Source organism: Pelodiscus sinensis, chromosome 8, assembly GCF_049634645.1.
Source record: "Pelodiscus sinensis isolate JC-2024 chromosome 8, ASM4963464v1, whole genome shotgun sequence".
NCBI lineage: Eukaryota > Metazoa > Chordata > Testudines > Trionychidae > Pelodiscus > Pelodiscus sinensis.
The window spans coordinates 52445997-52473284 of record NC_134718.1 but is presented as its reverse complement, the minus strand read 5'-3'; the positions used below and the strand labels follow the sequence as shown (position 1 = coordinate 52473284).

Sequence of the window (27288 nt, the reverse complement as noted above, 5' to 3'; positions counted from 1 at the left end):
ACTTTATTTAGTATAAAGCTGGATGGGAATATTAAATCCATTTTAGTTTCATTGTCATTTAACGATGAAATAAAGCACCAACATTTAAAACTTTTTTGTATTTGTGGTTGTGCATGAATATAAAATACATTGCATATTTAAATAATGAGAAAATGAAGCATGCAGACATTAAAGCATGCACCCTGCTTTGATATCTCCCATATATATATTTTACTATCATAAGATAATATTTAAAGTTATATTTTAATGATTGTCATACAAGACCCAGTTTGTTTTGTGTGTCCCCAGTTTTTACTAATAATACAAATGCTTCTACAAAAAACCTTTTATATTCTCCATTGACAAGACATAAATTCTCTGTGTTCTATACTATAGGGCTACGTCTAGACTGGCATGAATTTCCGAAAATGCTTTTAATGGAAAAGTTTTCCGTTAAAAGCATTTTCGGAAAAGCACATCTAGATTGGCAGGATGCTTTTCCGCAAAGCACTTTTTGCGGAAAAGCGTCTGTGGCCAATCTAGATGCGGTTTTCCGCAAAAAAGCCCCGATCGCCATTTTTGCGGAAAAAGACTTTTGCCCAAATGGGAACAGCATAGTTTTTCCGGAAAATCACTGAGAATCTTACATGAGATCGTCAGTGCTTTTCCGGAAATTCAAACGGCCAGTGTAGACAGCTGGCAAGTTTTTCTGCAAAATCATCTGATTTTGCAGAAAAACTTGCCAATCTAGACACAGCCTAGGAGTATAGGACAAGTAGTTGGCCTAAGTGTACATCATGGAACAACTACATTTGCACACATAGGGTACTGCTAGATTGCGGGGGGGAGGGAGGTTGGGGAAACCTCCGGTATCCCGAAAAAGCTCTGTCTTGTCCAGGGAACACGTTTGCTCTTCTGCTTTTCTTTGCAGAAGAGCAAACACACTCTTTCAGAAGCCCCTGTATTCCTCATTCTATGTGTATTCCTCAGTCTAGATGGGCCAAATGTTGGAAAAGCCTCTTCCAACAAAAGTATTGGAAAAAGCTACACAATATGCGGAGCGCATTTTATATAGCTTTTTCCGACAAACAGATGTAGTCTAGATGTACCCATAGGGTTACTAAGACACAAAGGATGGGAGAACTAGCTTACTGCTATTATAAATGTATATATGAAGCATGCTGCTGATGCCTTGTTTAAAATAGTTTTTAAAACACTGGGATATCAATATATCTGTAAAAGAAAAGAAGATGAGAAGAGGAGCAGGAATGACAAATGACAGAAGGAAATAATGCGGAGAGGGATAAGTTATTATGTTAGGCTACCTCATTTCAAGTTACTCGATTGATAGAAGAAAATCAGGAGTTAGACAAGATAATATAAATGCGATACTTGAGCCCATTAATCAGATTAAGTAACATGAGGAGTTCCATGGACCTTATAGGCTGAAAGAATAAAGCATCACAAATGTAGCTGGAAATTGGACTGGAAATTGTATTACAACAGTGGGTTGTTATAGGGGGGGAAATCAGTGACTAAAGAACATATTGTAGAAATCAATGCTGATTACATAAAGCACTGGCCATGAATGCTTTAGAGAGATAAGAGAGCAATGACCCTGAGGTAAATATGCTTCACCCAGTCAGAACATATGGTACTTGTTCAAAATTCAAGCTGCTTTTCCCAACTGATGGGCAGTGAATAATCCCACTTTCTGTTCACATTTGTGATGCCATAGGCATCGCACCGCACTTTGGAGATACGCAGGTTCAAAGTATGTTAACTGTGCTCACATTAGCATTGTGTGTGATGCAGCTGGTTAGATCTCAATCCTTTACTTGATGGATAATGTGATGACTGCTGAGCCTGCACAGAACCCCATTGAGCTCGGGGTGGTTCCCCACAGGAGCAGCAGTCTGCTCAACACACTCTCAGTTACAGGACTGGGACATTAGTATGCCACACACTAGGAAACACATTTAGCAGCTGGGGTAAGTCCTGAAGCACAACTAACTTAAAGGATCAGAAAGGGATTTTTCTCTTTGAGCCCAGTAATGAAGGTAGCCTTTCTAGAAATGGATCCAAGTCATACATTTGCTATCTAGTTCCCAATCCTCCAACCCTTCCCCCCCCAATCTGGTGGGCATTTGGAACCATTGTAGTAGTTCGGGCCCATCTCCAATTGTCTGGAGAGTGGATCACTTGCAAACATTTTAAAAATGTCATTTCATTCATTGCTTGGCCTCCTTCTATTATCATTAGCTCACAGCCAAAGAGGTGCTTATGGCATAATATATTTTACCATATATTTCATATACTGCATGTCAGATTTTTTAAATCTTTTAAACTTGGGTTGGGTGTGTGGGTGGGTGAACTGGTTGAAGAAATAAGAACAGATTAGACTACACCCATTTATTCTCCAAGACAGAATCCAATTCGTATGTTTAACAGTTTTAAAGTTAATATATTTAAAGTTCAGCCCCTGTATCTATTTCTGCTTTTTTCTTCTCTTGCCTCTGAGCTGGCAAAAATTCTATAAATCTATCTTAACCATCCTTTCAACCCATTTCTAATACTTTAAACATGTTTTTAAAAACAGTCGCATTCATTGCCACAGAATATCATCTTGAAGCACAGAGCTTTGTAGGGCTCTTTTTAAAAAAATGATTACATGTTTACAAGGATAAGAAGAACATCAGAAAGTACATTAGATGGGGGGGGGGAACTTATGGATATAATATAAATCCTCATGCAACCAAATAGTAATTGAGAAGAGGAGGGATTAGAAAGAACAAGATACTCCATAATTGTGTACACTAGGGATTCCTGCACCACCTTCAGAAGCACTTGGTACCTGCACTGTCAGAAAGGCTGTTGGACTAGGTGCACCACTGGTACGGAATGACAATGCATTTGTACTGATTAGAAAAAAGTATTCCTTTTGATCACTGTATCATGTAAAGCAAAGGTCTCTTAAATAAGAAATAAAATAATGGGAGGACTAAAATAAAGGGCATTCAAATTAATATAATTCCATTCCTACTTACTTAATCTTCAATTCGGCAAGGTATTTAAGCACATACTTAACTAACGTTATTTTGAAATAACACAGTCTGTGTCTACACAGCAGGCAGTTATTTCAATATAATGAGGAGTAAGGGAAGTAGGAAGAAGAGTGTTCTATTTTGAAATAAGTGCTGTGTATACAGCATCAAAAGTCGAAATAAGCTATGCAATTGATGTAGCTCAATTTATGTAGCTTATTTTGAGTTAAGCCCTGCTGTGTAGACATACCCTTAATATCATACTCACTGCTTTCATTCTCATTCATGCATCATACCCCTACATGCAAAATTATAAATATAGGGATGCTGTCTGAACATAATTAAGTACTTTATAATAATGCAGTGACAGATTAGGTAAAATATGCTGGATAACCACTGTGAGCTCTAACGTAACAAAGTGATAGAACAAAACCAGTAATCAATTAAATAGAATAAGGGCTATGCAATTCTTTTGGGATAATAAAAATATGCAATATAGATTTACAATAACACATACTTCACTGAAGCAGGTGGAGAATTAGGCAATAGGATCAATGGACAATTAAAGGAAGAGCGATGTTTAGGAGCATTTTAAATGCCCATATCATATTATCACTGACAAGGCAGAAGTGTTGATAAATGGAGCTACAGGAAACTGTGGGACTATATTCCCATTAGAGAGACAAGGTGAGTGAAGTAATCTCTCTTACTGAACCAACTTCTATTAGTAAAAGAGAAAGCTCATCTCTCTCACCAACAGAAGTTGGTGCTATAAAACACATTACCTCACCTACCTTGTGTCTCTAATATCCTGGGATCAACGCAGCTACATCACTGCTGCATATGTTCCTAATAGATATTCAGGTTTAACACCCTGATTAAGGAGAATGAGGATTGCAGGAAGCCTGAGTATTAAGCCATTAGTATGGACCGTTAACTAAAGGCTCAGAAAAATGGATCTTTTTTCTCTGTATAAGCAAGAGTAGTACCAAGGGTTATTTTTAAATTACAGCATACTGGCCCAAAGAGACAAACGTACTGAGCTCCAGAAAACAGTACATAAATGAACAGATGCTACACACAGGACCAAACCCTGTGATTGGTCAGTATCAGACCGCCCTCCCCCCCCAGGATGATCATTTTTTCGTAGCATTCAGTATGTATTGAATTGTTTGATATACAGTGAGATGATTGAACAAGCTGTGATGCTATAATAGGCACAATTCTGCAGTCCTGACAAAGGTAAGACTCCGATTTTCTATAGAACTATGCTCAACAGTCAAAAACAACTTATAGACTCATAGACTTTAAGGTCAGAAGGCACCATTATGATCATCTAGTCTGACCCCCTGCACAATGCAGGCCACAGAATCTCACCCACCCACTCCTGGAATAATCCTCTCACCTATATCTCAGATATTGAACTCCTCAGATGATGGTTTAAAGACCCCAAGATGCAGAGAATCCTCCAGCAAGTGATCCATGCCCCATGCTACAGAGGAAGGCAAAAAACCTCCAGGGCCTCAGCCAATCTACCCCGGAGGAAAAGTCCTTCCCGACCCAAATATGGCAATCAGCTGAACCCTGAGCATGGGGGCAAGACTCACCAGCCAGACACCCAGGAAAAGTTCTCTATAGTAACTCCTATCATCCCACCATTGGCCTATTTACCACCGATAGTGAAAGGTCAATTAGTTTCCAAGATCATGATATCCCATCAAACCATCCCCTTCATAAACCCATCTAGCTTAATCTTAAAGCCAGATAGGTCTATCAGCCGAATAGAGTGGAAACTCTCTCAGATCCAAAGCCAGTCATCTGAAAAAGTGAGCTGTGCCCACTAAAGCTTATGATACCATCTACATGTTTTGTTAGTCTTTAAAGTGCTACCAGACTATTTGTTGTTTTTTAAGTAATTTAGGAGTCTTGGTAACAGCACCTTAAAGGCTAACAAAAAATGTAGACGGTATCATGAGCTTTCATAAGCACAACCCACTTCGTCAGATGAATGGAGTTAAGGGATCTAGATTGCAAAATAAATAGCAGATAAAGAGAGGAGATAGGAATGGACAGAGAAGGAAAAAAATGGGGAAAAAATGGTCCATTAGAGTGTCCATGGTAAATGAAGCTGACAGAGTGGGTTCTAAGTACTCTTAAATACCCATTGTTTGGCTTTTTGTGTCATTAGGATGTGGAATGTAGCGAGCAATCCAGTTACTGTCTTTGTTTAAGCCCCTATTGCTGGTATCAAACTTGTAAATGAAATTAAGTTCCGCAGCTTCCCTTTCAAGCTGTTTTGTTTAATTGGCTTGTAATATGGTAACTTTGAGATTCATTAATGAGTGCCCTGGCAAGTTAAAATGTTCCCCCACAGGCTTCTGGTTGTTACTTTTTCGAATATCTGATTTGAATTCATTAATCCTTTGTCATAGAGACTGCCCAGTTTGGCTAATATACATGGCAGAGAGGCATTGCTGGCACTTGTTGGCATAGATCACATTGGTGAATGTGCAGTTATATGAGCCTCTGATGTGGTTGTTTATGTGGTTAGATCATGTGTGACAGACTAACAAGGCTACACCTCTGACACAATAAAAGAAAAATAGTGCATCTTGAAGATAATTAGAGATGTTAACTTAGGGCTGGATTGAATGGTCAGAACAGACAAAACAATAAAAACACGGGGGAACAAATGTATCTGTTCATCTACTGGCAACATATAGAATGAGAGTTTGTAAAGAAATATTGACAACTTTTGAAAAATTGTACATTGTTTTCTAAAATCTAGATTAAGGCTGATACCTTTGTAGACCTCTTACTAAAGGCGCCACTGCTTATTTTCTGGAAAGACCCTGTGTGCTGCAATCCAGCCTTAAAGACTACAATTCCCATGAGCCCTTGGGAAAAACAGGAAGGCAGTGACTCTTTTGTGGGAGATCTGAGTCTCTCTACCTGTGTGGAGGAAGACTCAGCAGTCTGTGGACTCATCCCTCTGTTTTTGGAGCAGAACGGGAGCTAGGCTGCTGTGGAGGAGTTTGATCCAGTTTGGGAGCTATGATGTGGCATTAACAGACTGGGACAGCGAGCCTTTGGAACTGGGATCTAGCAGGCTGCTTCTGATTGCCCTAGAGGGGAGGTCCTTTGGCTGTACTTGTGTCTAGAAGCTACTCTGCATCCAGCACACAGAAGGGACTGTGAGTAACTGGGCATCTTTGGGGAAATGCTGCCTGGGACAGACCTCAGAGATACAGACTAACTCTGGGTTCAAAGAGAGGCAGAGAGGCCATTCCAGTGAACCAGAGTGTGACGGGGTGAGGCAACCCCGCACTAAAGGTGCCCCCCTCAGCGAGGCCGAGAAAAGCGGCACGGCTTTTCCCGCCGCTGCCGAGGACGCGGTCGGCGGAGTAGCCGGGACGCGCCGCTTGGCAGGCGGTTTAGCCAGCGCAGCCCCGAGCAGCGGGGGGGGGGCGGGCGGGTGAGGCAACCCCGCACCGAGGGTGCCCCCCCCAGCAGGGCAGAAAGGAGCACCGCAGCTTTTCTCGCCACCACCAGGGATGCGGTCGGCGGGGTAGCCGGGACACGCCGCCCAGCAGGCGGCTCCACGAACACGGTCCCGAGCACTGCAGGAGAAGGACCCCCCACGCTAAGGTCGGCAGGGGCAACGGGAAGGCACGCCACCCCACCAGCCTCGGGGCGGGCGGCCCCGCAGACGCCCCCAGCCAGCCCTATTCCCCACTGCTGCTGGAGGCAAGGAGGACGCCGGGGGTGAGTAGAGACAGCTGGGGAGGAGAAGCTGGAACTGCGGGTGAATGCAGGTCCGGGTGCTCTGGATGGGCAGGGGCGGCACCCTCCCCAGGTATAAAACCAGCAGAGGCAGAGGAAGAGGGGGAGGCAAGGAGGAGGACGTCGGAGGAAGGGACTGAGAGTCACGAGGAGGCAGCGGGACAAGCCGGCCGGTGAGCGGACGAGCAAGGGCGTGAGAAAGCAGCCCAGGGCGGGTGTATTGGAGCCTGGGGGCTGATGCATTGCGGCTCCGTGCCACATCAGCCAGGTTGGGGGAGAGAGGAGCGTCTCCCCCACCTTAGGGCCCTGGGCTGGGGTCTGGAGAGAGGGAGGGCCCGGACCCCCCTCACCTCCTCGCTTGAGGGATCGTCTGGGCGGCCGAAGAGAGGGTTGCCAGGCGCCGCTTCACGTAGACCGGGACCGTCCGGGACGGCAACCCGGGCAGCGGGGCTGCCGAGGGCGGGGTGAGCCTGTGGACCCCGTAACACAGAGCTTCTGCATAGCTTGGACCCACATACACCCTACCTACAGAGAATCTCCATTACAGCTGAAGTTCTTCAAGTGCGCCCACGCAAGCAAGTGTCTGGGACTCTAAGTCCAGGACTCTGAGTCCAGGGGTGTGCACACTGGGGTGGGATAAATATTAGCAGCTAGATAAGTTCCTTTTACTTGTGTACTTTGTTAATTGATGTTATTCACTGTTAATTTGTTAAAGCCTGTTTCTTTAAGTAAAGGTTGTTCATTCTAATGCAATCTTTTAGATGTATATTATTTATGATTTGTAATTGTTGTTCTGGAGTTAGATCCAGTTTATTGCTGGAATAAGTTTATTCCTGGAGGCTCCCAAGGCACAACAGTGTGTACAGGGCCAGCCAATGCCCTGCCACCGTACATTCTTTATGAGTAAGGGACTGCAGCAAGGGAGTGGATAGGTTTTCCCCAACCAAACAACATCACCACTGGGATACTCATGATCTCCTTTTATGTCAAGACCATCAGGCACCCCGGCACACCTGTGAGTGTAACCTGCTCCCGAGTAACCCGGGGAGGAAAAAGGGGGTTACACCTTGATTAGCTATATACTAGATAATTAAAAATAGGGGGATATTTTAAAAGGTACAAGGGGGAGTTAATCATCTATTATGCCTTTTGCTCTTTACATAAAAATAATATAAAGGAAGCACATTGGCATTCTGGGTCCATATAACTGTGTTTACTGAATATAAACAACACTGCTGTTCTGGTTGAGTTCTAACAGTGAGCTAAAGACAGGCTATGGCTACACTATGGCATTTTTGTGGAAGAGGAAATTCAAATGAAGCACTGATTTGCAAATCTTGTGCTCTCATTTTCCTATTCTCTTCCAATCCTTTTTGCGGAAGAGGTTTTTGCGAAAAAAAACCCACAGTGTAGACAGGGCCATTTTTTACAAAAAAATCCACCCTTTTGCGCAAGTTCCCTTATTCCTCAAAAAATGAGGTTTACAGGATCTTGTGCAAAAGGGATTTTTTTTGCGAAAAATAGCCCCATCTATACTGTCGTTTTTTTCACAAAAACCTCTTCCGCAAAAAGGAAGAGAATATGCAAATGAGAATGCGAGATTTGCAAATCAGAGCTTCATTTGCACTTCCTCTTCTGCAAAGATGCCATAGTGTAGACATAGCCGCAGAGAACATGGCTAGCTGACTCAACTATTTAAAGCAAGGGTTCTCTACCAGGAGTATACATAACCCTGTGGTCTCAGGGGAGGAACATCAATTCATCTAGATATTTGCCCAGTTTTACAACAGGCTACATAAAAACACTAGCAAAGTCAGTACAAAGTAAATTCAAATTTCATACAGTCCATAACTTGTTTAGATTTCTCTATACAGAGAAATATAAGTATAATATTTATATTCCAATTGATTTATTTTATAATAATATGGTAAAAATAAGAACATAAACCATTTTTTTAGTAATAATACACTCTGACACTTACATATTTTTATGTTTGATTTTGTAAGCAAGTAGTTTTTAATTGAGTTGAAATGTGAGGGGGGATGGAAGACAAATCCGACACCTGAAAAAATTCTTTCAATTAAAAACTACTTGCTTACAAAATTGCTTATCCAGAATTGACCCAGAATTGCTTATCCAGTATTTTCACCTCCTGTCTGGTAAAAAAAATTCAGAAAATACCGGACACCTAAAATGTCCAGTATTTTCTGATTTTTTTCCCCTGTCAGGAGGCAAAAATACCGGACACCTGGCAACCCTACACACATTCAACAACCGGTCCCAGCCTCTGGCCCCTTCCCCGGGCTCCCCGGACCTCCTGCTTACCTCATTCTGCAAGAGAGCTGTCTTCTGGCTCCAATCAGGAAAACAAGATGGCCGCCAGCAAAAAAGCCTCAAAGGCTTTTCTTAAAGGGGCATGCTGGTGTTTTTGGTTTAATAACTCTCAGGATACTTTTTCTTTTTTCCTGAACAACTCTGGTCTCCCTCTTCCCCTCTCCCCCAACAGAATTTTTTCCCAGTGTTGTTGTTTTTTGGGGGGGTGGGTGGTTGTTTGATATTTTTAGTTAAGCCATCTGGCAATCCTAGAAAGGACTACAGTAGGCTGAAAAAATTGAGCAAGTGATTTAAAGGGATAGTACTCCAGTCCTATACAGTATATTGAACTGCCCTTCCAGTCTACACTGCAGTTGTCTCAGCTAGCATGCTAAAAACAGCATGTGGTGCATGAGCAGTGGTTCGAGCTTGATGATGGAGTCCAGCCTTGCCTGACTGGGTATGTATGCAGGTGGCTAGCCTGAGTTGCAGAGGCCACACTGCTATGTTGTTATTTGTAGTGGTTCAACAGGACTAATTTGTGTTTGTATCCCTGCTGGGAATCATCATCCCAGCTGAAGTGTCAACATACCCTGAATTACTGTAAAGGTAAAAAAAGATCAGAAAAGTCACCAGTGTATTACTTTCAAAACTACGAACACAAATAAAACAACGTGCTACAAGTTGAGCCTGAGAAGTGCTTTATTACCCTATTTGCTACACTACAGCACTTGCCTTCCATTTGCATACAGTTCGACACCTAACTTCTATTGGCATAAGACTCCTTTAGAGTCTTTGAAAATCTTCTTCATAGCATAACAAATATTTGAAAGGCAGTGCGGTAGTAAGGCTCCAGTCCTGCAACTGGATCCCCACAGGCAGATCTTGGAATGTGCAGGGAGCCCCATTGACTTCAATTCAGGCAGAATTGGAATTAAGTTTGTCTTAGGAAAAATAACAGGGAAGATAAGCATGTGCTGGTCGTTATCACTGGTGTGTTTCAAGTGCCAGACAATTTTCTACTATCCGGGATCCCAAGTGGCTTGTCATTATATATATTATTGTCCACCGATTTCATTTTGATACAAAATTCATTGTTTTTCTACAGCACAGCTACATGGCCTCATCACCAAATAGTGCTAGGTAATGAAGGCCTTCCAGCAGAGCTCATATATAAGGGCAGAAGAGAGGCCAATGATATCGTCAGTGAGTACTTTAAACCCAGAGAAATGTTGCACATGTATAAGCAGCCCTGTGAGACTAGTGATCAGTTCCCAAGAGAATCTGTGATATAAATCATTTACACTTTAAAAATGTATTTCCATGCTCTGGAAGGAATCATAAAAGCACATTATAAAAAACTGACACACTTAATTACATGCACTCCCAAATTAAGCTAGACACTGCCAGGGAAAATACACACTACCACCACACATTACAACAATGCTGAACAGCTGAAAATGTTAGTAAGACTCCACAGTCAAAATGATTAAGAAGAAATGGGATGAATATTTACTCTCTTTAAAAAGTGAAATGCAAAAACAAAACAAAACAAAACCACATACCTAAAAACAAAATGTGATCTAACTTATAAAACACAAGTCCTTAAATATGCATGTCTTTAATATTGACATTTTTGTCCTATTTACTTGAAGCTGCATTGGAAAGGTGGAATGTAGATATAACCACAATCAGTATTTCTACTTAACTGTAACATGCTTGTTTTAGTCAGAAAGACTATGATTAAACATCTATTTTTTTCTGTAGAACAAGAAAAATAATTACCTCTGCCTACATTACTTCCTTCAGACCCTCTGAGAGCAATCACTGCATGTGACCTTCGAGTGCCAAAAAAATGGCTTTTATCCACAATCTGGTTATTCCACTTCTCTCAACATTTTTAGAACAGTCTAATTTCTGCATAGTGTCCATTAAATGTATATCTTACATTAAATGGACCTCCTGACTCGTTTGTCCACCAAAACAAAATAGACTCTTTTCCTTCAGAAGAAGAGAAGCTCAAGCTATGTACATAAACTCAAAAAGGAAATACGGTTTATCAGATAAATGCTCAAAAGCCAGTCATGCATCCAAAATTTGCCAACGTTGTTTAATAATTAACTGGATTTTTAAAAGCTGGCTGAAGGTTTTAGATCAAGAGCTTGTGCTTATTATAAGGAATACAATTTAGTCAGTTGGTTTAGAAGTGTTTTACCAAAGTAAAGTAGGATACAATCTTTCATTTTTTCATTTTTTATTGTTCTCTCAAAAGTATTCACATACTTCATGGGCCTATAGCCCTTCACAGTTAAATACAGAAATAAAGACTTCATGCCTGATTCTCCATTGCCTTGTACTTTCCATAGCCATTTCCACCTGGACAAAGGAAGGGGAAAATAGATATAAAAGGATGGCCCACGAAAGCTCATCATCTAATAAACCATCTTGTTAGTCTTTAAAGTGCTACATTGTCCTGCATTTTGCTTCACCTACCCCAGACTAACACGGCTACATTTATATCACTATTCTGGTTTGGTGACATCTTATGTTGCACATGGATTGCACTGGTGCAAACAATGACAGCACAAGTAAGTGAAGAAACAGGATCAATGGGTTAAGTTTTCACACCATAAGCACCTCTTACTGATTATGCAAAACAATTCTAATACTGCACCCCATCTACCTCCTCACTACATCACCACAATCCTCTGCCCCCAAAAAACAACAAGCCTCATATATTAATCTCTCTCATACATGCACACACACACAAAATGCAGTTGTTTACTATAACTAATTAAATGAGCTTGTTTAGCTTAAAAGTCAGCTCCCACATGTCCTCTATTGAGACTATTAAGACAACAAACCACTTGTTTAAAAGTTTCAGTGTTACTGGTTAATCTGACATTCTGATTTATAGGATTTATTTTCTTTAAATCTTAACTACCTTTGAGCTTCTAGCATTTCCTGCCTGGATTCCAGTGCTCTGAAAGGGAAATTTCCCCATATGCAGAAGATCATCAAGAGGACTGTATGCTACCTAAAATAAGGCTTAAGTAGTATTTATGAAGACTTGTAATTAGGGCTGGTCAAAATTTTTCTTTTAAAGCTATTTTTGGATACAAATGAATACAACATCTGTTGTTGTCCAAAACCAAAAAAAAAACCCAAACCCCAAAAAACATCAGATGCCTTCAGCCAAAGTATTTTGACTGAATACCGAAATATTTTGATTTGCAAATGCTGCCATGGTCCCTAGTGGGAATTATGGTTTAGTTGTCTCACGTCCTATATGAGCTGAAGTCCCTGACTAGATCACCTGCTCATTCAAATCTCATCTTGAAAGTCTTCCCTTCCACAAAGACTACCAATGCTAGTCTTTCACTTCAAGATATTTCACTTATTTATATATTAGAAGATTTACCTGGTGTTGTTTGAGCCCTTAATTAATTTTGGGGTTTTGGAAAATAAAATGAAAATGTACATGCTTCATTTAAACCTTCCTCTGGAGTCGGGGGTGTGAATGAGGGATTCAGTATGCAGGCTGCCCCAGGGAGAAAGGACAATCCCTGCCCCCTCTCAGTGCAGCAGTTTGAGAGGGGCCAGGTGAGAAGCACCTCTCTGTGGCCACTGCAGCTCCAGTAGATGCACCCTCCCCTCCCCGCTGTGTGTCCCGCAGCTGGGACAGGTCCAGGTTAGTCTACCCCTTGTGCTTTCTGGCCAGCATGAGGAATGCAGAAAACTATGTACTTTCCCCTCACTCCCTGACAAAGAGGAACAGCCAGCAATGTTCCCATAGGAATTCCTGAGGGTGGGGAGAGCTTCACACACACACACACACACACACAGAGAGTGCAGTGTGGAGGAGGCTCAGGGCTGGGAAAGTCCTGGATGGGGGTGCCCCCAGCCAACCCTTTTCACCTCCCTGGTTGATTCTGTACGGTTTTCTAGCAATCCCATTCCAGACACATCCTATTTTCCTAACACAGTTAAACCCTTATCTTGCTTTAAGTTATAAGAGGAAGCTGTATACTGGATTTGGTGGTTCCAAGTCTTATCAGTTAGGAGGAGTTCTTGAGCAAACCGAGTGACACACTCTCTCAAATAGATAGTAGATTTATGTGAATATGTATAACAATTAATGAGTAACTAGAGGAAAAAAAATCTGTAATGTAGCTTTGTCTGTGGGAAAATGTGCCTCAAACATCCAATTGCTTTTCTCTCAACTTTCTGTGTCTGTTTGCCTTCCACTGTGTTTTCAGTCTTTTTCAGCTCTTGGTTAAGGGACTTGGATTTTGGTCTTGATTATTCCACAGCTTGTATCTCTCCCTGTGGAATACTTCAGTAACTTCGATCAGGTGAGGCATCTGAATTAACAGTCACCTGATTTAATTACAAGGGACTGGCAGCAGGTGGTGTTCAGTGAAAAGTCTTGGAATGTGGATTTCATTTCTCTCATTAGCTACCAGACACTCACCTGTCTCACTTTCAGGTCACACTCCAAGACGCATCCGTTTTCCTACGTTTTTGTATGCCGGGCAACAATTTTATAAGCAGGATGGTGAGAGAGAGTGATGTTTCCAGTGGGAGCAGAGTTAGGTCAAGACACCGTTTCTGAAAAGTCTCCTTTATTTTAAATTATGGAAACAGACAATGGTCTTGATTTTTGGGAAACTGGATCCTTTTTGTTATTTGTATATTTATAATGATTTTACATGTTCTCAGAGCATTGGATGAGGACATTTTCAGAAGCTGAGATAAATGAACAAGCATTTGCCAGTTTAGCAGCATGCACACCTGTGTTGCTATTAAAAACATTAAAAATAAATTATGAGAAAAACAACGTTTCATGTGCTGGTGGCATTGTCCTCATGCTAACAGAAGGCAGATTCATTATAATGGAGTTTCACCTACTTATGCCAGTGGCAAAGTTGGCCAAAATATCTACACAGAGGTTTATTCATCTACCCCATTATGTTTTTAATATATGAAAACAAAACATATTGAATTAAGAAACACACAAATGAAAATAAGAACCAAGTGAATGTGAACGTTTTAAAAATTGAAAAGTTAATAGGTCTAATTTTTTTAAAAAAATTAAGATTGAATTATTTCTACAAGAATATTAATGAGGATTAAAGGATGCAAAGAAAATAAAGAAAATGTTTTGCTAACTGTTGACTGAGACTTCAAAATCTTAATTCAGAGTGAATTGTACTTATGATCAGAGTCACTCATTAAATTTTTGCCAGGGAAGGCTTTCATCTACTATAAAAATATTGTTAGAGGTGAAAAAAAATGTGGAATGTTCATACAAGAAGATATTATTCAAAAAGTACCAGAGCATCGAGTCTTAGCCGTAGAAATGCAATTGATACGGCACATCAGAATCCTGACATCTGCAAAAAGGAATAGATTCACAGCCACTCTGATACATTTAGGACTGCAACTATGTATAGCAGGGCTGGATTCAGAGGCCCTAAACTATGACAAGTGTTAGAAGTCAATACCATAAAAAATGAATTTATTATTTGCACAGAAAGGACATTGAACATATAAAAAGAAAAATGATTCTTTTCATATGAATAAATAAAAAAACATTTGATTAATATTGTTATAGAATTAAATTTCTTCAGATGATATATCAAATATATTTACAAATGTTTATTCTGATTTAATTTTCACTATTAAACAATGATTTGTCACATTTATTCTCTTCAAGGTCAACTTGACCTAAGTCCATCAGAGGATCACCTGCAAATTCAAGCATGTGAAGCAGGGATAGTGCATGAAGCAGAAAACAATGTGTTCACTAAAATATACAATTACATGTATTTATAGATGAAAAGAAGAAAGAACACATTAACACTTCAAAAATGAAGAAAAACAGGAATGAAGGTTCTATATGACTGAGCGTGCTGGACCGTAAACAAAAGATGGCAGCCTTCCAGCTTTTACCAGCCAAGAGGGATGCTATACATGATGTCACTCCTAGGACTAGTCTCATAGAACTTTGGGCTTGGCAGGAGTGCTTCACAACACTGCCATCTCCAACTTCACGTTTTTTTACACTTTATCAGCTGTGAGATCATTTATTTATTTAAATAAGTTATAATGCGACGACCAGAATTTTATCAGTAACAGCTGGCCAACAAAATGCTGCCTTAGGCTAGCAGACTTACTTTTACAAATACTAATTTTAAAGGTGCAATCAGCATTTTTTTCTCAGCCATGGCATCCTGCCTGGTAATAATGAACACTTAGTGAAGAGTAAGGGTAGGTAGAATAAGGATATTTGCGTAGCCAGATGTGTATATTTTTGTCATATTTGAACAAAATGTCTATATTTAGAGAGAATCTCTCATATCTCATTTATCAATCAATTTTTATGAAGTCTGAATTAGAGCCCTTTCCCCCCTTTTTTTATATGCCCCTCATTTTGTGAGGCCCTAAACACTGTCTAACTTATCTTGTGCATTAATTCATACTGATGTGTAGAGAAAATTGCATGTTCTTCTGAATAGGGCAGTGGACTGAAGTGAAACACTAGCTCCATTGAAGTCAATGCAAATGCTTCCACTGATTTCAGCGGGACCAGGATTTCACCCCTAACTTCTATTCTGGCTTTGTCACTTGCCTGTCATTACTTCATCTGCTGCCCTTGACCTTGGAGTAATCACTTCACTTCTCTGTATCTTAGATTTCTTCCAGTAAAATGAGTCTAATGATATTTTGTAAAGTGCTTTGAAATGTATTAATAAAAGTTAATTATCACAGATTATCCTAGTTTATAGAGCTCCTTATGTGGGTTCTCATTTCTAAAAGGAAATACCTCCAAATGTCATCATTTTTGTGCAGAAGAAGTTGTAATTGCATTAAAACACAAATACTCAACATCTCATGTTGATATATATACAAAGTATTCTTAAATCGAATTCTTAAGTTCTCATGCAGCATTTTTCATACTTTGTCTGTAAATTTCTATTATCATAAATGGAAATATTTTTTTCATGAGCTTTGCGTGTGTGTGTGTGTGTGTGTGTGTGTGTGTGTGTGTGTATACATGGGTAGGTGGGTGTGCTGAAATTGATATTTACCAATAAAAATCTAATCCTTCCATTCCTTTCTTTAAAATTTTTGTCAACTTCCCTTTCTGGAACCATCTAAAAATTCTAGGAATGTCAGCAACAACTGTGTTTAATCAAGATAATGGACTTAATTTAATAAAGTAACATTTATACATAGAAAGTTTGTAGGACCAATATTTTAAAAAGGGGAAAAACAGAAAACAATAACGCTTGGGAAAAGAAAGATAATTTTATTACTCTAAAGAGAAAGTGATTTTTAGGATTTGGTAGAGCTGGCCCAAACTGGAACCTAGTTCAAACCCACTCACACTTTGGAGAAATCTGGATCTAAACCTGGTCAGAAATTTGCAGCTTGCCTATATATCTATCTGAGGGATTTTTTTTTTTTTTTTTTTTTTTTTTGCAGATCAATCAGAGAAGGAGGAAAAATGTCAATAATTGCAAAGACAATGACCATTTGCAAAATTATGAACTCAATCTGCATCTTGATCATTTCAAAGTTTAGGGATATTCATGTCAAGAACTGTAACTTGGATCCAATTTTGATTTTCAGCTCACCTGATAATGCTGGAACCCATGAATGACAAGCATCCCAGTTTGAATCTTGGCTCCAGTCAGCTAATAGCGGACTCCACCGACTGATTAACTAGTCTAGTGTTAAAGACCATGTGGCAAACAACTTCTGACTCAATTTTAGCTTAATTAGAGCTGGCAAAAGTTAAACTATCACCTCATGAAACTACTTTCTAAAAATCTTCCCAAAATTTGGATGAAGGCTGAAAACAAACTGAAACACTATGCTATTAAATCATTCCAAGACTTGTGGGGTGACAGGACAAAGTCTGCCAATCCATGACAATATGTGAACTCATGTGATTGTGACTTTTGCATTTGTTGTAGGCTGTAATGTTTGATGTTGAATGTTTGTTGAAAGATGGAAGGAAATAAATTGCTGTCAAAATAAGTTTGGGAGTGTGTTACGCTGAAATGCACAGAGTGAAGTGTGATTTGAAAGTGTCAGGGGTGATATGAAATGATAGAATGAGTATGTGTTCTTACAAAAGAGTGTACCATGGAGACAGAGAAGAAAATGATGAACCTACTGCTTGAGAATTTTTCTTTACTTCATAAAATCAACATGGAAATCAAAATATCACTTCTGTATTTACAACGTAGTGCATGTGAAGGGAGACAAAGGCAAGCTGAATTTTTGTCCGGGTAGTATTTTTAATTTGAACAAGGAGAGAAAGGTGTAATGTGTGTCCTACAGAAATTATATAAATATTTTTCATAATAAAAAAGATGTTTTCAAAAGCTCATAAATGAATTCACAGATAATTGCATGTTCACTGTACCTCAGACTTGTGTACTGTTGAAACATGTCTGCGTAAGAATTAAATTTCTTACTCACATGTGGGAGATCCACAGTAACAATGTACCCAACTCACATACATACAAATCTAAACACCTCTGTGAAACAGCAAACAAAACCATTGCCAAATGATCTGTAGCATTACTCAGGTTCCTCACCTTCTCTCAAGGGTGCCGTGGCAGCTTCTCATGCCAGCTGTGAAATCCATTGCAGCTGTCCTGGTTTAATTTCATACTACAGTACATAGTTTATTTTTCAACTATTCTTCTTATGCACAGTTTGTGAAAAGCTATGGACTATACAATAAATGATAGGCATGGCACCTCACTGAACTGTGATTTTTAAAATAGCAGGAGTTTCTGCAATATTGGAATATTCATCTCAGAAAAAAAGAAAAACCTTTAACTAAATAAATTAGATCTAGACACAGATTTGGGGCTAGTGGTGTTCAATAATTCAGCTGGATCATACATGCATTTCTGGATCTACTGAGTCACTTCCTTACTTCAGGTCTCACCTTAAATATATCCACTTTCGGTTTAGCCTATTTCCAATATTAAATTCCCCCCATATTTCCTTTCCTATAGCGATACCTACTTCTGTCCTCCTGTTTCTATAGCTTACCTCCAGAAATAATTACATCTCTGTAGTTTTAAGGCTCATTTGCATCTTGTACTAATGTGGATACACTAGGAGTTAACCCCATTTTTAACAATTCTTGGGTTCCTCTGAGTGCAAGGACTGCATGAAGCTAGTGCTACTAGTCACCTCATGGAATGCAACAGGAAGTGGGCTATGACACACCCTGATCAGGAGCACATATCGCACTTTCTTAAGCTTGGCACAGCTGCTGTATCCTTTCCTCTGCACGCCAGACACCATGGAACACCGCTGAAGCGATCCTTTTCTGCAGCACAGTCAACATGCAGAACTGCCTATGAGGCACGATTTAAGGCCATGTCTTCACTAAATGAAAGATCAACGCTGCTGCAATCAATCCTCTGGAGTTCAATTTAGAGAGTCTAGTTAAGACTCGCTAAATCAATCTTAGAGGGCTCCCCCATTGGCATCCAGTACTTTTGTATTTGCTTCCATCAGCCTCCCAGTATTGGGATGGATGGTGGGGAAACTCAAAACAAGGTACATCAACTCCAGCTATGTAAATAACATTGCTGGAGTTGCGTATCTTGATTCAACCTTCCTTTTTATGGTAGTCCCTCTCTTTCTCCATTTTTTATACAACCATTTCTTTCTGTTTGTACAAATTACTTAACACCCAGCTTTTAAAGATAACTGGCTTGATTCTGTAATACATTTCTCCTCTTAAACCCCGACAGTCTTAAACCCCTGATAGGCTGGACATTTTAGATGTCAAAAGGTGGAATTTTAGATGTCAAAAGGTAGGATGTTTATCAGACACTTTAAACTCCATGTAAAAGAGACCACTAATCAGAGGCTATTCTTAAATTCCATAACAGACTACAACAATAGCACTTTATGGGCAAATCTACACAGCAGGGATAACGCCAAAATAAGCTACGTGTAGCTTAACTAGAAATAACTTATTTCGGCTTTTGGAGCTGGCTACACAGCAAGAAGTCCGAGAAAGAGCACTCTTCTTCTGACTTCCCTTACTCATTGTAAAATGAGTGTTACAGGAATCTGACTCTGGCTATGTCTACACTGCAGAGAAAAGTCAGAAAAAGATATGCAAATTGTGAATCACAATTTGCGTATCTTTTTCTGCTTTTTTTCTGAAAGAGGCTTTTCCAAAATTTGGCCCATCTACACGGGGCCAAATTTCAGAAAAAACTCCTCTTTTGGAACATCCCTTATTCCTCTCACCAAAAGGAATACAGGGATGCTGCAAGAACATGTCCACTTTTTTGAAACTGTTCTGAAAAGCTCTGCAGTCTAGACATAGCCCAAGTAAGAAGTCCTCCAGCTCAACATTATTTTGACATTATGTTGAAATAACTGCTTGAAGTGTAGATGCAGACTATTTCATTTCAGAAGAACATTAGTTATTCTGAAATAACGCTGCTGGGTAGACGTATCCTATGAAACTGCTCATGTTTGTTCTTTTTTTTAAAAAAATAATTTGTTACATTTTAAGCCAAGATGAACAAGATCTGTTTTTACCTACACTGCTGTACAATTTACACTTGTTCAATGGTCTTCTATATTATTTAAATCTAATGAAATTATACCACTGCTTTACCTTCACAGATCACTAGTACAGATAAACAAAAAATGAAAGTGTCTCTGTAAATTAACTAGCCTTCAGTCCTGCTTACTAGTAGCTAATCAGCAACTTAGCACAAATTATGCCCAATAGGTAAAGCATTGCCTACATTATTCTAGTATTGATCCCCATTTCATAAGGCATCTTTAAGACAGGAGTTGAATGTACCATGGAAAAATTTGTTCTTTATATGCTCATCTACTATGGATGAATGACTATGCTTTAGGCCTATCCTTCTTCTTTTGAGGTACAAAAGTCCAGAAAAACAAGGAAGAATCCTGTAAAATAAAGTGACTAGCAGTTCTGAATTTTACTTAGCAGACTATTGCCTTCATGACAGAGCATAAGTGTCTTGACACATATCATTGCCCAAGAGTTGCATTAAAAACATACTATATGGTGCCAATTGCCCATAAATTTTTGTTCCTTAAGATGTTAGTGCCCTCTGGTGGTAGAGATTTTTCTGTATTTAGATCATTTTAAGATCCGTTATTTTACCCCAGGTAGGTTTTATTGCTGCTAATTTTTGTAATTTGTGAGAAAAGCTGTCTACACAAAAGTGTTTGCCATGTACTTATGCAATATGAAGAAGAGAGCAATTTCTGCTGCAAATGGAAATAATGCAACCAACAGAAAAAAAAACCTCACAGATTAGAGTCTGAATACTGACAGATAACAACCTAATACAGTAGTAGAAAAAGCAGGTTTTTAGTTTCCCTATTTTCTTTTCTTCCTCTCAGATCTGGGAAACTGTTATGGTATTTTACCGCAAATGTAAGAGATTCACTCAGGAAGAAATTGATGTAACTCTTTATATTCATTTATGTTTCTCCCATTAGAGACATTGCATGATAAAAATTTTTAGAAAATAAATGTGTAGACCTGATTTACCAAAATATTTTGTATCATTTGGTTTAAAAATAAATATATAAATTAAAGAAATCCCTAACCAGAGATGTTCTGCAACTTTCCTGTTCCTGATTCTTTACTGTATATCAGCTATATATCCTCAAAATGTAAGGGGTTTAAACTTACATATAGCCTGTTTTAATGAGTGGATTACAGGCAAAGGGCAAAAGTGCTACATTGTTCTTTCACTGCAAAAATTTCAGGTGTGCTGGGTGCATTTGGCTAAGGCATAGATATGACCTAGGCATTTGACAAACAACTAAGATCTTCCTCTTCTAATCCTTTCAAGTGAGAAGATATCTTGACAGTAAAGAGAGACATTGCTCACAATGTGATACTTGGAAACATCTGCCATCTCCTGAGAGCTTGAGAAGAAGTAGAAAAGAAGCTTATGAAAATACAAAATCATCATGGATTATATATTAATGAATGCAACAAGTTTTCCAGTAGAGCCCACTATGTTACTTCGCAAATACACTGCTGCTTGCTCTTCTTTGTATTCAGAAAGAGAAGAGAAGCCAAGAAAGCATGGAGTAGCACAATTGCTTGTCTTTTACAAGAGTAGGAAGGTAGCCTGGGAACCTCTGAAAAAATACTCAGTTTATTGCATGGAGTTTCTATAGCATGGGACAGCCTGTGACAGCTATATAAACATCACTATGTAAATATCACAATGCAAAATACCAAAGAGAGCAAAGAAAGGAAGACCCTTTTTTTCCAAATACCCCTAGCAACTTTCACATCTGAGTTTTCCAATGTGAGTGCACTGTCCATGTTTTTCAAGATAACAGCTAATTTCCTCATATAGTGTGGTGTGTTTGGAAGAGCTCTTCTCTCTCAAGACTCAAGGAAGCTCAGGAGAAATGAAAAAGCCAATACATTTTTTCCTCGTTCCATCTTTTTTCTTTTCCTCAAAAGAATCCTCAGAAACTGAGCCATCTATTCTAGACAGGACATTCATGATTCTGCTTCTCCTAGGCCTAATTCAGCTCCAGGAGTTGCTTGGGCAACCCCTATAAAAGCTGTATACAGGCAGTCCCCGACTTACGCGGATCCAACTTACGTCGGATCCGCACTTACGAACGGGGCTCTCTCGCCCCGGAGCTCGCAGGCAGCGGGACCGCCCAGAGCACAGCTGTCCCGCCACCTCGACCTCCGGGGCGAGAAAAGCTGCTCCGGGTGCCCCTGGTCTTCTGGGGACTGTCTCCAGCAGACCAGGGACACCTGGAGCAAAGCCGGGGAGGCGGAGGGGTCCCATGCCTCTGAGGCTTTGCTCTGGCAAAGCTGGGGAGGCACGGGACTCCGCCACCTCCCCGGCTTTGCTCCGGGTGTCCCTGATCTGCTGGGGACCGTCTCCAGCAGACCAGGGACACCGGGAGCAAAGCCAGGGAGGCGGAGGGGTCCGGCGCCTCTGAGGCTTTGCTCTGGCAAAGCATCAGAGGCGCGGGACTCCGCCTCCACTGTGGCTTTGCTCCCGGTGTCCCTGGTCTGCTGGAGACGGTCCCCAGCAGACCAGAGGCACTGGGAGCAAATCCGCAGCGGCGGCGGGTTCCTGCGCCTCTGAGGCTTTGCCAAGGCAAAGCCTCAGAGGCGTGGGACCCCTCCACCTCCCCGGCTTTGCTCCGGGTGTCCCTGGTCTGCTGGGGACCGTCTCCAGCAGACTAGGGACACCTGGAGCAAAGCCGGGGAGGCGGAGGGGTCCCGCGCCTCTGAGGCTTTGCTCTGGCAAAGCATCAGAGCTGCGGCACCCCGCCGCCGCTGCGGCTTTGCTCCCCGTGTCCCTGGTCTGCTGGGGGGGGCGCAGCTAGTGCACCCCTCCCCCCCAGCAGACCAGGCTTTTGTTGTGGACCCTGGGGTAGAGCAGCTGGGGTGCTGCCGGGTCCTACCTGGCAGCCCAGCTGTTCTGTCCCAGGGTCGAGATTCAGCCGTTGTTGAAACTGATCAGTGGCTGATTCCAGGAAGCTGGGGGCAGAGCAATTCTGCCTCCAGCTTCCTGTAGTCAGCCCCTGGTCAGTTTCAGAAGCAGCTGCTGAATTTGGAGCCAGTTCCGACTTACATACAAATTCAACTTAAGAACAAACCTATAGTCCCTATCTTGTACGTAACCCGGGGACTGCCTGTATATGCAAAAGAGGTAAAATGTGGCCTTTGGGCCACAAGTGAAAATGAGTGAGAAAAATTAGCAGGCTGCCCCTATTTATTTGTTCAAATGATGACTAAATTTAGGAAGAGATTTTAGGTCCAGCTGTACTTGAGGAAACTGAGGATATAGAAGATGCTAAAGGTGGGAGACAGCTCACTTTTACACTACCCAGAACCTGAGCCTGGGTCACTGTCAGTCTAGACCCCAGAAAGAAATCAGAGAAGTCTTATGGTAGCTGTCACAAGTGAGCTGGCCATTTTAAGAAGCACCTGGACCTAGCTGCATCTAACAGACCTAATAAGCTTTCCAGCAGGTAGAGGAGATGCTGAAGGATCTGGTGACCAAATCAGGTTATAGGCTGAGAAGCACCCGTGCTTATAAAAAGTCATGAAGAGCTTAGCTGAGTGGAAGGTAAACTCAGCCAGCTTTTCATGGACACACCTGGAGTTAGGGGAGAGGACCAAGCTTGGGGGTGAACTCCAGAACAGCTGTAAGAGCCAATGTTCTATTAAAGAGTGGGAGAAACTGAAAGGAGCTGTGGCAATGTGTGTGTTTATTTGGACACTAATGAGCTTGAATGTGAGGATTGTGCATGGTCTACTGGAGGCCTAAATCACTGTGTAACCCACCCTCCTACTGGGTGTGGTTTATTGTCCCATGTAGTAGTACTTGAGGTCTTGTCTGAGATTTTAATTGGGTTTCTGAAGCTCAAGACATGCTTCCTCAGCTAGGGGAAGTATATAATCCATACACCTGCATGGGTATGGTTCATATTCCCATGTAGTGGCACTTAGATCACTTACAGCAAGAGATAAGAATGAGTGAGCTCTACAGCCTAAACTGAAAGCCAGCTGGCTTTATAGCTCAAGCTGTAGAGGCTCATGCATTAAGCCCCACAGGTTCAGTTTTTCTTGTTGGCGGTTGCAACTAAAAGCTGCTGATTGAATGTGCTGAAAGCTGTGTGAGTTAGAGGTGAAGACTCAGGGGGAAAAGTGAGGTAGGGTGGCTTTTGAGGCATACCATATTACTGGGGGATGTGTTCATAGAGGACAGCCTACTACATGCTCTGGCTGACTAGTGGTGTAGGATCCACCCCCTCCCCTTAGCTCTGACCAAGCCACCTATGTTAGTAGCAAGGAAGGTGGTGATATAGGTGTGACTATGTGGGCTGAATGCTATTCTGTTGTTTTTCATATACTGGAGTAATACTCCTACAGCTTATGTCATGTCAGTTGGGAGGTGCAGAGAGGCTGTAAGGCACCTTAGGCTCTGGCCCACTACTTCCCTCCACACTAACCCCTTCTTTCCAAGAGTGAAAAACATACTGGGAAAGAAATATTCCCAACCATGAATTCACAGATTAAGTTTTCATGATTGAGGCATGAGAATGGGGCAGAGGAGATTGACATTAAATTCTGAGCTCTCAGACTTCCTGCATGACTTTGGGCCGGTGTGGACAATAACAGTGCAATGGTTTGCCAGGGTTAGCCCCTGGTGTGCCGCCACTGCTATATTTACCAACATAGCCGTAGCGATTGCAGCTCCCATTGGCCATGGATCACCATTCCTAACCAATGGGAGCAGTAGGAAGAGGCTTGGACCAAGACACTGCTTCCCACAGCTCCCGTTGTCTGGGAACAGCCAAAGGAAGCTTCAATCACTGGTACCTGCAGCTGTGCAGATAAATATAGCTGTGGGAGCCTGCCAACAGCTAACACTGGTGGACTGGATCCACCCCACAGGCCAGTATTTGCCCACCCCTCCTTTGGACCAAGATTTTAAGAAATAGCTAAAGATATGTGCGTGCTCAAATTGAAATACCATAAAATAACTTGATTTGCAGAGGGCACTTACCATCTGCCCTTTGGGAATTGGGACCCTTCAAGGTGTTACAAGGTGGGCACTCAAACCACCCCTCCCTCAAGAAATATGAAACATCCAAAAAGGAGTAGGCATTTTTACAAGCTTTTTCTTCTTTTTCTGATGAGAAATGTAAATGGCCGTGTTGTTTCTCACATTCCTTTTGATGCAGAAAAGGCTCAGTTTCCTAAACCAGATGAACCCAACCCCAAATCAAAACTCTATCAGCACCACAGTGGGGGAATGAGTGGGGCAGGAGAGAGTAGTTGGCATAGGAAAACCCCTCTGCTTCCCATTTCTCCAGGGCCAGACTCAAGAAGCACTTGGCTGTCAGCCTGCTCTTGACATCTGTACTCCAGCTGAGACCCAGCAGTACATGCCTGGTCCTGCATTGTCTAGCTCAAACAGGAATTGATTCTGGGAAGCCTTATGGCCTGTGTTATATAGGGGGGAAGACTAATGATCACAATGGTCCCTTCTGGCTTTATAACTTAGGGCGTAAAAATCTCATCACTAATTGACAAGTATTTATTTCCCTGGTAATAAAAGATGGAGAAAGCCTAAAAATCGACCAGCTTCTTTAAAAAAATTCCTATAAGAGGAGGCCAAATTATTTTTCTGTGGCTTAGCATGAAAACACTGCAGTAAAATTCAAAAAACACTCTTCTAGATCCTTTCACTTACCTAGCTGACTGATGGGAAAGATGATTTTCATGTTCCGAAATGGCTATTTCTGCTATTTCTGCAGACTCAGTTATAGGATAATTGAAACAGTATGTTAAACTCATGGATTCTTTCCAAAAGTAATGTCTGCATGAAGAGAACCTATCATGCAATAATGATAAATTGTCAAACAAGTAAATATAATGTACTCATTGCTGGACTAATTTTGTATTATTGCCTCTTGCCACCCTAGCAGCTTTTAGCTATCTTTTCTTTTATTTCCTGGATCCAGATTAATCAATAGGACCCTCTCAATAAATTGGCACCACCTGTCCTGAAGAAAAAGGGCAAGTGACCTAGCTCATTCCGCATGTAAGATCTCTTATACTTCAGTGAAGATCAAGGCTTTGTCTACACTACTAAATTTTGTTACCAAAAACTGCATTTTAGGAAAAAAAGTGAAAGTGTACACACTGCAATGAGACTTTTGTTGAGAATAACACCCAGTGTCAGTGACAACATACTTCTACCCCTACAAGAGACGTTTTTCTTTCCACTTCCCTTTATTATCAATAAAGAGCCAATGTAGACTCTGCTGTTGGTTTTGTCAGTAGAACTGGCTTCCGCCAGTATCCCACAATGCCTGCCCTGATCACTCTGATCAGTGCTTTGATCTCTGCTGCTCTCCGGGCATGTGCCCATCCCCTTTTAAAATTCTGGGAAGTATCTGACGACTGAGTGTGCTGCTCCATTTGGGGAACAAAGAACAAATCATTGGACTGCTCCTGTTCTGCCCTATCCTAGGAATACAGCAGCAGTCAGACTGCAGCTGCCGGATTGGGAGACAGGCTGCTATGCTGCTTTGACATTCCTCAGCATGGAGAGCTCACAAAGGTTCTTTCAATGACCCCAGGGGGTGAGGAAGCTATGGGAGAACTCGGAGGGAATCCCAAGATGTGCAAGGATCAACTCTGTCTTCTCACAACACAGCACTGTGGTAAACATACCCACAATGCATTGCTCACATTGTTGATAATGGTGCCCCCCCAGTTTGGACATGATCTGTGGACAGAGGGAGCAAGTATGAACACCCTCTGTAGTATAGATGAGGAGGCACATCTTGGGTGAGTAGAAAGCCATGCCAGGTATGCATTGGCATACACACCCACACTCTTCAGATGTGTCCTCATGCTAGTCTCTAGTTATGTCCATGCTATGGGGGTTGGCTACCTGTGTATGTGCACAACATGCTGCCAAAAGAAGCATGCAGTAGTGACATAAACATAAGTGTTGTTAATTCCATCTCTCTGTATTTTGTAGCTGCAATATCATCCATGAAATCATTTAAATGTCTTTCTCCTGAAGCTGGAAGCCAGGAGTTAAAGGAAAGTGGTCACTGATTATGGGCTGGTTTTTGTTTTTAAGGAATCTTAAGTTGACAACCTTTCTGATTGGACCAAATCAATGGCTTTCTGCCATTAGTTACCACAGCACCACTGCAGGGTCTGATTCAATCATCTCTGATTTCAGGGGGTTCCAGAGGGCAACAGAGGGGGCTGTCTTAGGCTGTTTTCAATATCTGCATGTCATGTCCTTCATGTGGCGGACTGGTGTGGCAGAAAGGAGTCTGAACTTAAACTGAAACAATTTGGTAACATTTGTAATAGTAACTTGCCATTCCTTAAATCTTGAAAAACATCCAGATACATTTGACATTTTAGAACCGTGGTCCCCAACACAGTGCCCACCAAGTGCTCAGGGCTGGCCTGGCCCCGGGCACATGGTGCATGCGCGGTGCCGGAGCCAGCCCCGGGCGCATGGCGCACTGTGAGCGCCGGCCCCGGGGGCGCCGCAGATTCACCCCCCGCGGCGCATGGGGGGGAGAAAGTGCT

At 41.4% G+C, this 27288-nt stretch overlaps 2 long non-coding RNA genes across 2 annotated transcripts in view; one reads left to right on the top strand and one right to left on the bottom strand.

The window, feature by feature from the left end:
* Nucleotides 1–11178, bottom strand: part of LOC142830430 (uncharacterized) — a 64512-nt gene extending 53334 nt beyond the window's left edge. Inside the window, exon 1 of the long non-coding RNA XR_012905662.1 lies at nt 10905–11178. This is a non-coding gene — a long non-coding RNA (uncharacterized LOC142830430). The remainder of the gene's footprint in view (nt 1–10904) is intronic.
* A 2159-nt stretch (nt 11179–13337) lies between these two features.
* On the top strand, nt 13338–15895 carry LOC142830432 (uncharacterized). Its single transcript, XR_012905665.1, has 2 exons — nt 13338–13474; nt 14839–15895. It is a non-coding gene; the product is annotated as an uncharacterized LOC142830432 (long non-coding RNA).
* Nucleotides 15896–27288: the final 11393 nt, after the last annotated feature.